Source organism: Sapajus apella, unplaced genomic scaffold (assembly GCF_009761245.1).
Source record: "Sapajus apella isolate SASKATOON/1434 unplaced genomic scaffold, GSC_monkey_1.0 scaffold137, whole genome shotgun sequence".
In the NCBI taxonomy this organism is placed as follows: domain Eukaryota; kingdom Metazoa; phylum Chordata; class Mammalia; order Primates; family Cebidae; genus Sapajus; species Sapajus apella.
The window spans coordinates 3,127,904-3,140,240 of NW_022437077.1; the positions used below are offsets into that span (position 1 = coordinate 3,127,904).

A 12,337-nucleotide genomic window follows, 5' to 3' on the forward strand; every position below is an offset into this window, starting at 1 on the left:
AAGAATCTGGCATTATCTCCCCAAGGTCATATTGGCCTTAGAGCTCAATGTTAGGGCTTGTTTGATTTTTCTTCCCAGCCGCCTGCTTTAGAATTCTTCCGTCAGATATTCCTGACTCAGGGATTTTCATATTTTTACCAACTCTTGATAATGGCAGATTTTTGAAGTTTTGCAAACCTGCCAAGTGTGAAATTCTCTCAAAGTCATTCTGATTTCCACAGTTCTGATCACTAGCGAGGCTGATCACCTTTTCGTAAGTTTACTGGACCATTTAGGTTTCTGCATATACTGCTGTCAGGAGTGTGGACTAGTATGTAAAACGCTTCAGGAGCAACCTGGAGGCACTCAGTACACTGAAGATGCACGTCTCCTATAACCTAGCAGTTCTACTCCCAGATGTTGATGATAAAGGACTTTCCCATATGCACAAGAAGACGTACATACAGCGTGGAAAGCTGCAAAAGACTTTGAAATGGACAAAGGAGTGTCCATTCAGTGAACCGCAGGGCGTTGTCCAGTGGACCCCTGGGCTTACCTGCTTCTATAGGAGTATATGTTTTTGTCTAGGCTATTTTACAACTTTGTAAGTTCTAAAAAGGTGGTATTAATGCAACTGTTAATTTTTACTTATTAAAAAATTTAAATTGTGATAAAATATACATAAAAGTTACCATTTTAATCATTTTTAAGTGTACAGTTAAACAGCATTAAACACATTCACACCATTGTGCAGCCATCACCAGCATCCATCCGCAGAATTCTTTTCATTTTGCAAAACTGGCGTTCTGTCCCTAGTAAATGGCAATTCTGGGTGTCCACTCAAGAGAATTGGAAGCAGTCTCTCCAAGAGAAACGCATGCACCCGCGTTCCTAGTAGCATTATTTATAATGCCCAACCAAGTGCCTACCAGCAGATGAATGGATAAGCTAAATGTAGTCTATACATACAAGCGTGTATTGTTCAGGGAACAAAGGTCCAATTCAGTGACCACATTCCTCTCTGCCCCCAGCCCTGGAAACTACTCTTCTACTTTCTGTCTCTAGAAATATGACTACTCCAGGTACCTCAAACAAGTGCAATCACACAGTATTTGTTCTCTTGTGACTGGCTTATTTCACTTAGCATAAGGTCCTCAAGGTTCATCCATGTGGTAGCTGAATTGGAACTCTCTTCCCTTTCTAGGGCTGAACAACCCAGCCTCCATTCATCCGCTGGTAGGCACTTGGTTGGGCATTATGAAGAATGCTGCTAGGAACGTGGGTGCATGCGTTTCTCTTGGAGAGACTGCTTCCAATTCTCTTGAGTAGACACCCAGAATTGCAATTGCTGTATCCTACAGTAATTCTGTTTTTAATTTTTAAGAAACCACCATACGGTTTTCCATAGTGGCGACACCACCTCACACTCCCCCCCCCAGCACACGAGGGTTCCGGCGTCAGTTTCTACACATCCATGCCACTTGTTTCTTTCCCGCCCTCTTTTCTAGAAGCCATGCTAATGGGTGCAAGGTAGAGTAAAAGTCATTCTTGTCCATAGAAATGCAAACAAATTTTGTCTGGTAGGGATATAATAGATCCCACCCTATAAAAAAAGAGGATTTCCACTTGTCGTGGGAGGGACCCAACGGGAGGTAATCGAATTATGGGGGCGGGTCTTTCCTGTGCTGTTCTTGGGATAGTGAATAAGTCTCATGAGGGCTGATGGTTTTATAAACGGGAGCTCCCCTGCACAAGCCCTCTGTCTGCAGCCGTGTAAGATGTGCCTCTGCTTCTCTTTTGCCTTCTGCCATGATTGTAAGGTCTCCTCCGCCCTGTGGAACTGTGAGGCCATTAAATCTTTTTCCTTTATAAATTACCCAGTCTTGGGTATGTCTTTATTAGCAGCATGAGAAGAGATTGACACACATGTTTTACCTGAAAGCAATCTTTCCTGACTGCAAATTCTTCTTATCACATGGATACACCATATAATTGAAGTTTATTATGAATGTTTTTGCCTATTGTTTGGAGTAAGATTCTCAGAATCTGCCTTCTTTAGAACTACAGATCTTGTACAATTGTCCAGTGACTCTTCTTTATACCCTAATTTCTAGATTCAAGCCTGCACACTGCAAAAGCAAATGCTTGTTGGATCTATTGAATAAAAATAAAGCCACGGCAGCAGAACTGGATACGATCCAAGAAGGATGTCAGGCCTCTGTGGAGAAGCTTCATTCTCACTATAGTCACAAACATATTCTCAATACATAGTCAGACCTTTCATGAGTCCATGCTTTGTGATGGACACAATGTGAATGACACAAAGGGGGATGAGACAGCCCCCCTTCCCCAACTGCACTTCAGGGTCTCACAGTCCATTAGACAGTCCCCTTCGTAAAGAGAGTACATGACTGGCTATTCACAGATACAAACCAGCAAGGCATGGGGACAACCACAAAGCACCCCAGGTTTTCTAGAGCATTTTAAAAACTTTGTCCTAATTTCCCCAAGGCGAAAACTGCCCCTGATTTGAGACCTGCTAGTTGAGGATGCCTGCTGTAGTGGACACTGTCAGTGCCGGAACCCATACCCTCGACCACGCTGCTGTACCCATTCCCCTGTGTGCCAGGAGCCCTGGCACCTGCCCCCATCTCCAGAAAACCGTCTTTGGCCAAATAGGAGCTGCTTCTCCCAGGAGGCTATGACACCTCTTTAATGCCAATGGCCCGCCCTGCAGCAGACCTCACCACTGCTTGACTGGCACAGCGGTGCAAAAGGCTACCCTGCTTGCTGTGCAGGGTGGCTGCATTCCAGGGCTCCCAGTGGAATCAGGCTGAAGCAAGTCTCCAGCGGAGGCTACATCTGTGCTCCGCCCCTTCCCCTGCAAACCCTGATTCCTGCAGCCCCTCCCTCAATAAACAATCTTCACATGAACCTATCTCGGGCTCTGCTGCTAGAGAGCCTCCGCCTCCATCGGGTCCGCGCCGGTCTCCCCTCTCTGTTGGCTGCATCTCGTCAGCATCACTCCTCTCCCATCTTTATACTAAAATCTCTATTAGCTCCAGGTCTCCTAAAAACTTCTGCCCCAACTTTCCTTCTTCTCCGTGCAGCCAACTGCGCAAACGATTGTGTCTCCTCATTGTCCTTGGGCCACTCCTCCCATCAGCGACTCACCTGGCATCTGTCCTCATCACTACCCATACCGCTCTAATCATCTTCAGCGTCCTCACCACCATCCTCATCAGGAGGAGGAGAGATTTTTTTATTAAGCACTTAATATGTGCCAGTCACCGTGCTGAGCATGTCCACATATGACTAATTTAATCACCGTAACTACCATAAGAGGTAGAATATAATCATCCCCAGCAGAAAAAGCCAAGTCTCAGAGAGGCCAAGAGACTTGGCCATGATCACACAGCTACTAAAGGTGGAGCTGAGTTTCCCCAAGGTATCACCTTCCTCCCTAAGTTATGATGCCTTCCCCAAGACACTTCTCCATCCTCGACTCCTGGGCCTGCCGCCTCCCTTCCAGCCCTCTTCCCTTGGTTCAGGGCCCAGTGCCTGGCTGTCTAACCACCTCACCAGCCAGTCCTTCCTGCTCTTCTTCAGCCCACCTGCTAAACGCTGGTGTTCCTCAGGTTCTGTCTGACCTTTCCTCCCATCTTACTTTTCTTCCAAGTGAGTTTGTGGCTCCTCCATGGACACCTACAGATAGGGGCATCCCCCATGATGATTCTAAAATTCCCATGTTACACCTAAGAACGTGTTCTGCTTAGAGCCAATTTTAGCCTTTAAAAGAAGAAAGTTGGCCGGGCGCAGTGGCTCACGCCTGTAATCCCAGCACTTTGGGAGGCCGAGGCGGGTGGATCACGAGGTCAGGAGATCGAGACCATCCTGGCCAACATGGTGAATTCTGTCTCTACTAAAAATATAAAAATTAGCTGGATGTGGTGGTGCGCACCTATAGTCCCAGCTACTCAGGAGGCAGGCGAATCGCTTGAACACAGGAGGCAGAGGTTGCAGTGAGCCCCAGATCATGCCACTACACTCCAGCCTGGTGACAGAGTGAGACTCTGTCTTAAAAAGAAAAAAAAAAGAGACCTTGTCCATCCCTCCACACATTCTAGAACACTCTACCAGCTCACGAAACCCCTACTCCAATCAGAATCCACACTCCGCTGACCCAGTGCTTTTAGCAGCTATGGCCTTTTGTCCTGATCAGCTGCAGCAGATGCTGTGGGGACCCTGCCCCCTGGCCCTCAGCCCACCTCGGGTCCCTACAGAGTGTTACTGTGCGTGCGGACAGCTTCCCTCAGCACCCTGCCTGAGGGTGTTCTCTCCCCCAAACAGCCTGGAAGTCCTAAGCAATTGGGGCCCCAGGAATGACCCTCAGCTGGTGAGGAACAGGAGTTTGTAGATGAAACCTCGACTTCCTCTCCCCTCCATGGGACAATTCTGAGTTGTGTCACGGAAGACTTGACATCCTTCCAGGATCACTTCCACAGTCGCTCATGGGGTCCACAGCAGGACCAGGTTCCTGTTGCTCACAGTGGTAACAACCCATAACTTTCTTTCCTTCCATATCACTTCCCTCCATGGGCTTCCTGGGTTTACCCCCCAGACAAACTTCCTGCACCGAAACCTTTGTGTCAGGGTCTGATTTCAGGGCCATCTCAGGCTATGCAGCCCTGGTCCTGGCCTCCAGCATGGCCTCCTGAGTCCAGGCACCATGCTGGCCCCTGCAGTGACCCTTCTGGGGCATGAAATGTCTCCTCCCTGCTCTCCTCTCTCAGCAGCTCCCGAAGGCCCACTTAGCAATGGCCTAGCCATGTACAATACCCCACAAAGATCTATACAATCTCTCTCCTCCTGACCTCTCCAGCCTCTTCCCAGAGCTCCCTAGGGACATGTGCGCTTTTCTCTAGACTGGACACCTGCCCTCTGTGTCATCCTCCTTTGTGGCTTACCTGAAACATCACCTCCTCCGTGAAGCCCTCCCTCTCCTGCTCCATCCTCTGGCCTCGCCCTCTTTCCAAGCCTCTGGCAGAGCTCTCCTTGTTTCTTCCCAGCATCTGCTCAATGCGGAGACACCTGCCTCCCAGCACCAGGCAGAGGGCTGGGCAGGCAGCCGGCACTCATGAGATGTCTGGGAACCAAGTGAAGCCAGCCTCCTGCTTCGCTCATGGAAACATATGGCCACATTCCCGAGCCACATCTGCACCCGCCCCAGGAAGGAGGAGACACGGAGGCAACAGGAACGAGGCGGCTGTGAACGTAATTAGGATCGCAGGGCTTAATAGCTTCGCAGGGCTGCAGGAACACAAAGGCATGTTTTACAAATTCCCCATTTGCAGTCTCTATGGAGAGCGGCCACGTGTGCTCAGCGTAACCCCACACAGCGAGGAGAGAACAAGAAAAATCACACCTTCCTCCTTCCCGCCTTCTGCCGACTCACAGAGCTGGCAGCCACCCTGCTTCCTCCCAGGCCTAAATGAGCTGTCACTCAACACAGCCTCACACTCAGCCCGGGAAGGTGGAATTCTTTTTTCCCCCAGAATTAAAATTTTTTTCTTTTCTTTTAATTGACAAGTCATAGTTGTGTACATGTACAGGGTCAATCTGAAATGCTGACAGATGTATACGCTGTGGGGTCTTTTTTCCGATGGCAACAGAGGCTCTGCTCAATTGTGCTCTCATTTAAGTTCCTGCTTCAGTTTGAAAAGGTTCAGAAACTTCTCCTTAATGTCTGGACTCGGTCGCCCAGGCTGGAGTACAGTGGTGCAAAGACAGCTCACTGCAGCCTCTACCTCCCAGGCTCAGGCGATCCTCCCACCTCAGCCTCCCAAGGAGCTGGGACCACAGGTGGAGCCACAGCACCCAGCTAATTTTTTGTATTTTTGGAGACACGGAGTCTCCCTATGTTGCTCAGGCTGTTCTTGAACTCCTGGGCTCAGGTGATCCACCCTCCTTAGCTCCCCCAAGTGCTGGGATTATAGGTGTGAGCCACGGCTCCCAGCACTGCTCATTAGTTTCTGAGCACAATCAGAAATTAAAGTGTAGCAAGAGTGACCTTTGCTCCAGTTTTCAATAGCTTCCTTATCTCCAACTGAGACCACTGAACTTCACTGCCCATATCACTATTGGCATTTTGGTCAAAACCACTCAACGAGTCTCCAGCAAGTTCGAAACTTTCCCACATCTTCCTGTCTTCTTCGGAGCCCTCCAAACTGTTCCAACCTCTGCCTGTTACCCAGTCCCGAAGTCAATTCCACATTTTCAGGTATCTTTACAGGACCGTCCCACTGCTGAGTGCCAGTTTTCTGTATCAGTCCCTTCTCACGCTGCTCTAAAGTACTACCTGACACTGAGTAATTTATAAAGAGTAGTGCTTTCCAACAGATCCCAACGTCCTCATTTATAGAGAATGGTAGCAATAATAATAATGGTAATGATATCTGGTATTTCAGCGAGTGAGGGCTCACTACGCCCCAGGAACATGCTAGGAGATTCACCAACAAATCTTTGACGTAAGCACTCATATCACCCCATTTGACAATAAAGACCCTGAAACCCAGAGAGGTTAAGTGACTTAACTAAGATCACACAGCCAGAAAGCAGAAAAGCCAGAATCCTGCCTGTCTTCTGAGTCTGAGATGTTTTTCACTGCACCCATACAGATCTTAACAGCTTCAACATGGGGTAACAATGACCCTGCCCTCATGGGGTAAATGTGAGGATCAAATGAAAAGGTAACTTTGTAGAGATTCAGGCATGTAGCAGGTGTTCAAGACAAAAGTTTTCCTTTCTTCATTCCCGCATGAACTTGCTCAAGGTATGAGCTTGAACTGGATCTCAAATGGGCTAAGAAGAGGTGAGAAACAGCTAGGCACGGCGACTCATGCCTGCAATTCCAGCACTTTGGGAGGCCGAGGCGGGTGGATCACCTCAGGTCAGGAGTTCGAGACCAGCCTGACCAACATGGTGAAACCTTGTCTCTACTAAAAATACAAATATTAGCCAGGTGTGGTGGTGGGCTTCTGTAGTCCCAGCTACAGAAGGGAGGCTAAGGCAGGAGAATCGCTTGAAGCTGCGAGGTGGAGGTTGCAGTGAGCCGAGATCGCACCACTGCACTCCAGCCTGGGCGACAGAGCGAGAATCCATCTCAAAAAAAATAAAAAGAGGTGAGAAACAATAGAAGGTTCTGAAATCTGAGAGGAGAGAGAAGCCAGGAGGGAGGCTCCAAGGACACTAAAAGTGACAGCACAAGGCCTGGCGCAGGAGTGGCGCTTCACAAATATGTGCTGTATTTGTCAGATCTGGGGGGTGGCAAACGATGTAAAGGGTCAGATAGTAAATACTCTAAGCTTTGCAGGCCAGATGGTCTCTAATCATTACTCAATTCTGCTGCAGAAGCAGGAAAGCAGCCATAGACAAGAATGCAAATGAAGGGCTGTAGCTATGTTCCAATAAAACTTTATTTACAATAACAGGCAGAGGGCCTTTGGCCCAAGGCCACAGACTGGCAACTCCTCTGGTAGTGAAGTGTGGTCAGTAAGTAGCAGCAATGGTAGAAATGCTATCCTTTATGTGGCAGGTAGTGTTTGGCAGACACTGACCTGTTGACCACAGTTGATTCTTACTCAGGCATGGGAGAAAGGGGTGCTTATCATCAACATTTGACTTATGAGGAAACTGAGGCTCAGAATGAGAAGTCACATGCCTGAGGTCATTTGACTGTAGGCGGCAGAGCCAGATTCACATGAATGTCTGTGTGGCTCCCACGCCTGCGTCCTCAGCCCTACCTCGTCACCATACCCACTTGCCCAGTACGGCCTCAGCGAACACCTGCTCAGTGCGCTCTCACTTGGCCAAGCCCTGTACTGTCCACCAGCTAAGCTCTTGCTCTGACCTCACATTGCAGTCTCTTTAAAATCAGTGCAGCTGTGACCCCTGTGGGGAATAGTGAGGCATGCACACCCTGGCAGCCCCTTCAGGACCACGGCACTCAGTTCTCCAGCTGCTGGGCATGTGGGCTCCTGACAGCTCGCAGCTCTACCCCTCTCCAGGAATTGCCTGTGGCTGATAGAGCTGCTTCTCCCATGGTTACAACCCCTTCCAAGGGGTGGCCTGCATCCAGTGATGTGGGGTTCAAAGACCCAGCTCCTTTGGGACATCAATTTGGGACATCTCAAAAGGCACATCCTAGCATTCCAGAGCTCCCTGGATTGGCCGAGGCCTCTGTAGCAATGCATGTCAGTTCCTGTTCTCTCTCTGCCCCAGGCTGCTTCCTTTACTTCTCATTGGTGACATTCCCGAGACTGCTCCCCCAAAACTTGCTGTGCACAAGCTCCATCTCAGAGTGTTTCCAGGGAACCTGACTGATGACAGCCACCTGACTGGCCCCTGCCACCCCCTTACCCAGCACCTCTGCATCTCCCAGGCATTGAGCAGGGTCCTGCTGAGAGGGGCAAGAACCAGCCTCACCACAGTGAATCAGCCATGCCTCCCTCCAGCCCCTCAGCAGCCTTTGTTGAGCACGTCCAGTACCAAGTGAAGATGCTGGGTTCAGAGAACACGTGACTAACAGAACACAGTCCCTCCTTCAAGAGGCCTTGCGTGGTGGTGGTGGGGGCAATGGGAGTAAGACGTGTGCAGAGACCTCCCCACCCAGTCGGCAGAAGAAGAATACCACCGAAAGGAAGTAGAACCTGGCCTGACTCTTGCAGCTGCTCAGGAGTTAGCTGGTGAAGAGAGGGAGGGTGTCCAGGAAGAGGTAACAGCCTGTACAAAGCCGTGGAGCTGAGATGGACCTGGCAGGACCTGAGGTGGCTTCACTGAGGCTTCAGAGGTCAGCAGGGATGGACAGCAAAAGGCCTGAGAGCCAGAGTGGCAGAAGTTTCTCCCAGTCCAATGGGAGCCATCAAAGGGATTTCAGCAGGGGAGGTATGTGTTCAGAATTGCCCTATGGAACCATTCTGGCTCCACATGGATGAGGCAGTTGAGGGAGGAGACAACAGGTCCCAGAGAGGGGACTGGAGTAGTCTATGGCAGTGGTCAAATCTATCAGATAGGTCTGAGAGGCACTGAGGAAGACTGATATTGATAGGTAATTGAGTGGAATGTGTGCAATGAGTAGTGGCCAAGTCAAGCAAGACTCTTGGGATGAAATGGTGATAAGGGGTGGCTATTGCAGTTCTCTGAGGTGGAGACATAGGAGGAGGAGCAGAATTGGTCAGAGGGAAGGTGATGAGCACAGGCAGAAATGTGTTAAGTTTCGGGAGCCAACAGGGTGTCTATGGAAGCTAACATGTTCACAGGGTCTGGGAATTAGGACATGGACATCTCTGTGGGGGGTTCTTATCCAGCGCACCACACTTGGATGGATGATGTGAGAATTCAATGACAAAGCTCCTGCGTGCCAGTACTGGAAGGAAAAGAAGAGGTCACAAGTCTGGGGTCCAGCCTAGAAGTCTAGACCTGGCAGACAGGCCTGCACAGTGACAGAGACCCCGAAGTTGGCCACTGTTGTGTCCTCTGCTGTGAGCTTCCATCACTGCCTTGAGCCTCCTTTGTGTGTCCTTTGCTGGCCTCTGTGTTGAGCTGCCCTGGTCACACCTCTCTCTGTGGCCACTTCACTTCTCTAGACCTCCCGGAGCTCCAAGCTGCTCCTGGTACTCATTCATTCATTCATTCATTCAGTAAACATTCCCTGGGGGCTGTTATGTCTAAGGCTCTGATCTAGAAACACTCCATCTCAGGAGTGCACATTCTGGTGGGGGCGGCAGAAATGAACCCACAGTTTTAACCAGGGCAGCAACCCAGGTGTGCCTGGGGTCCTGTGGGGTGCCAGAGAAGGAGCCCCTCCAATGCCCAAGAGCCAGGAAGCGTTTCCACAGGAAAAAACTCTGAGCTGACTCTTGAAGTCTGCAGAAGATACAGACAGTGCAGAGTATGTACCAGGAGCAAGAACAGCACATGCAAAGGCACTGAGGCACAGGCCAGTGTGATGAGCGCTGCAGGCCACTGGAGCCTGGTGGGGCTGGAGTGATGGGTAAGGTGGGAGATCAGGATAAAAGGGGTATCCAGAGGCTGGACTTGGAGGAGGGTAAATGTGCTTGCAGGTAAATGTGCTAAGAGGACAGCCACAGGCAACAACTGAGCTCACACTCAAGCTCAGTGCTCCTGGTACTCATTCATTCATTCAATCAACATGCCCTGAGGGCCATTACGTCTCAGACCCTGAGCTAGAAACACCCCATCTCAGGAGTGCGCATTCTGGTGGGGGAGGCAGAAATGAACACACAACCTTAACCAGTGCAACAGCAGGTCTGGGCGCTGACAAATGACAAGAAGCCCTATGGCCTGCAGCAAATCTGCCTCCCCAGTCACAGTCACCACATCTCAGCCTCTGAGAAGGCAGTGGAGGCTGTGTATTTGTTTCCTATTGTTACTGTAACAAATCACCACAAACTTCATGCTGTGAAATCACACAAATTCCTTCCCTTGCAGGAGCAAGAACAGCACATGCACCTCCTGGAAGTCAGAAGCCCAGAATCAGTCTCGCTGAAGTAAAGGTGCCGGCTGGCTAGTTCCCTCTGGAGGCTCCAGGGGAGAAGCATCTCCATAATTCTTATTATTATTTTGGATGAACTGTATCCTCATCCCTTGGCTTGTGGCCCCACATCACATGGCCTTTTTACTCTCTGCTTCTGTGGCCTCATCAGCAGTGGTGCCGTGCGTTGGACTCTCCTGTCTCCCTCTTGAAAGTACTTTTGAAATCACATCACTGAGCTCACACTCAAGCTCAGTGCTCCTAGTACTCATTCATTCAATCAACATTCCCTGAGGGCCGTTACGTCTGAGACCCTGAGCTAGAAACACCGCACCTCAGGAGTGCACATTTTGGTGGGGGAGGCAGAAATGAACACACAGTCTTAACCAGTGCAGTCTTAACCAGGTGTGCCACATGGGCACACGAATAAACCAGTCATCTCCCCATCTCAAGAGCTCTAACTTCATCACAGCTGCAAAGCCCCTTTTGATAAACAAGGTAGCACAGTCACAGACCTCAGGGATCGGGACGTGGGCACCTGATGGGGCATGATTCAGCTTACTGTAACCCAGAATCAATGATGTGCGAAGTCACAACTAAAGCTCCCCCATGCCAATCTTCCCAGGGGCACACTGCTCTCTGAGATGTCCTGGGGCTTTAAGCATCAAATAATTGAAAATAATCTCCTTTTTGGGAAAAAAACCAATCCACTACAAAAGACAGGAAAAGAGAACCAATAGGAAGCCTCCCCCGTGCCTGCCCCTGGCCCCAAAGCCTCATCGGTAAGTATTTCTAGCACACTTTCATGCTTGGCGGGAGATCCTTCGCACGCTGACAAATTTCTCCTGAAATTTAGATGTCTTGTTCACAGTAATAGCTGTAGCGCACAGGTGCCCAGCTGCTACCGTAAAATCAGTAAGCATTTAATTGAAACAAACGACTATAATAATGGTATATTATCCCTGCAGGCCGAGCGCCATCACAGTTTTAATTATTGAGTTAAGAGTCAGACTAATTTATCCTTTAAGGCAACAGCCCCATTCCTGGTGATACTGATCATCGTGTTATGAATATGAAGCCACCAGCAGAGAAGCATAGAAATGAAAAGCAATTTGTCCCCTCTGGGGGCTAGTTTTGTCTTTGAAGAAAAGTTCGCAAATACGGGTCATCGAGCCCCAGGGTCTGGGATTGCTCAGCTGGGGGTGCGAGGTTTCTGTTCGGGTTGGGCAGGGGCTGTGCGGGGTCCCCGTGCTCCCCATCCCTGCATGCAGACTCTCTCTCCTCTGCTCAGAGCCAGCACTAGCCCCCTACTACATCCCAAGTAAAAGCTAAAGTCCTTACCAAGCCACAAGCCCCTATAACAACCCAACCAGCACCACCTGGCACCTCTCTGGCCTCCTCCACTACACCGCCCTCCATCACCCCTCTCCATCACACCCACCCCCTTGCTCTTCCTTCAACACCCAAGCAGGCTGTCACCACAGGGCTCTCTTCTAGCTCTGTGCATTTTTGCCCCAGGGGGATATTTGGCATTTTTTGGAGACACTGTTGTTACAACCTGGAGGACACTCCTGGCATCTGGTGGGTTGATGCCAGAGAAGCTGGTCAGCATCCTTCCCTGCACAGGGCAGCCCCACATAGAACAATCCAGCACAAGTGTCAGCAGTGCTGAGCTGGAAAACCCTGGGGGGTCAGCTGCTGCCTCTGCATGGAATGTTCTCCCCCCACCCAGCAGGGGATACTCACCCTGCTCCCTCCTCCACCTCCTGCAAGGCCTCCTTCAGAACTCAGTTTTCCCAGAAGGCC

At 50.0% G+C, this 12,337-nt stretch overlaps 1 protein-coding gene and 1 long non-coding RNA gene across 6 annotated transcripts in view; one reads left to right on the top strand and one right to left on the bottom strand.

The window, feature by feature from the left end:
* The window catches only part of TOX2 (TOX high mobility group box family member 2), a 158,638-nt gene that overhangs the window by 22,522 nt on the left and 123,779 nt on the right, over positions 1-12,337 (bottom strand). The window lies entirely within an intron of this gene.
* Positions 9,444-11,226, top strand: LOC116540243. The gene is made up of 2 exons (XR_004264360.1): positions 9,444-9,801; positions 10,937-11,226. It is a non-coding gene; the product is annotated as an uncharacterized LOC116540243 (long non-coding RNA).